The sequence below is a fragment of the Poromitra crassiceps genome (assembly GCF_964638095.1).
Source record: "Poromitra crassiceps genome assembly, chromosome: 1".
Classification (NCBI taxonomy): Eukaryota; Metazoa; Chordata; class Actinopteri; order Beryciformes; family Melamphaidae; genus Poromitra; species Poromitra crassiceps.
In genome coordinates, this window is record NC_139623.1 from 63017446 (window position 1) to 63018824 (window position 1379).

The following is a 1379-nucleotide window of genomic DNA, read 5'->3' on the forward strand; positions in this document are numbered from 1 at the left end:
TTTATTGGCATAGAAAAAATCCAGCCCAACCCAAGAGGGGGTAACTTGATCAATCAACTCTTGAAACGAGAGGCATTCTGGATATATTCCAATTGAACACCATTGAACCTTTTGGCCTTAATGAGACACAGGATTTGAGCTGTTTTTTGTAATATGTTTATTAATTGTTATCTCTCTCCGCAGGTGATCTGGAGTCTAGGGAGAGATGAGCCACTCAATCCCCTGACACTCCCCCCTCCCCCCCTTTATTTTTATTTTTTATTTTTTATTTTTTATTTAACCTTTATTTAACCAGGCAAGTCATTAAGAACAAATTCATATTTACAATGGCGACCTGACAAAAGGCAAGCCTCTTGAGGGAGAGGGGTAGGGACTAAAATAAATTTAAAAAAACATTTAAAAGGACAACAGCACATATCCAACACATCCATTCGTTTACAGGTATTATGAGGGATTATGAGGGACTATTTTAGGGAGAGTTATAGAGTTCTTTATCCTCCTGCAATTGTATTTTGCAGCTTATAGCTAAATGTTCTCATCCTATAACTGTGAATATTGACTTTAGAATGTTTTTTCCTATAATGTTTGTTTGCCTAAATGTTCTTGTACTTTCTGAAATTCTTAAAATAGTTTGAAAAACAAAACAAAAATGGCTAATTGTGTAAAATTAACTTTACTATGTACTTTGAGATATTGTTAAAACTTGGAATTTGTATGTTTAATTCTGAAACGTTTATGGACTTTGTATAAGCCTACTGTGATAATTAGTCATGTGACCCATTACTGTATGACCCTGATGTATTTAACTCACCTGTGGTCCTCATGGTATTATGAGTGAACCTGATGACCCTGATGTATTTAACTCACCTGTGGTCCTCATGGCATTATGAGTGAACCTGATGACGCATACCCGTCAAACGCGTTGTTCACTGAATAAATCTCAGTAGCCTAAGTCAATTTAAGTGTGCGGTGGTTATTTTCTTCAATTTATGTGACATATATATATATATACCGTAATTCTGACAATAAGAGCCCGGGCGCTTATTATGCTAAATCAACTTGGACCCCGGGTGGTAAAAGGAAGACAGGCGGCAATTAGAGTCAGGCGGTTATTTTCATTTTGACATAATTGAGCCAGGCGATTATTATTTTTTGAACCGAAATGCCTGTGTAACAAAATTGTTATGGCATATATAATTACACTAAATCTATTGTTTATCTCTGTTAATTGTTATTTTAATGTATATACCTGGCAGTTTCTTTCTTCTTCCAACCCCACCCCTGCTGGCTAGTAATGGAATTCCTCCTTCCCAGTGCCTCTTTAATTTCCTGTTTACGCCCCACCTCTTCCTCTTTAATCTGTTTCCTGTTGGGAGAGG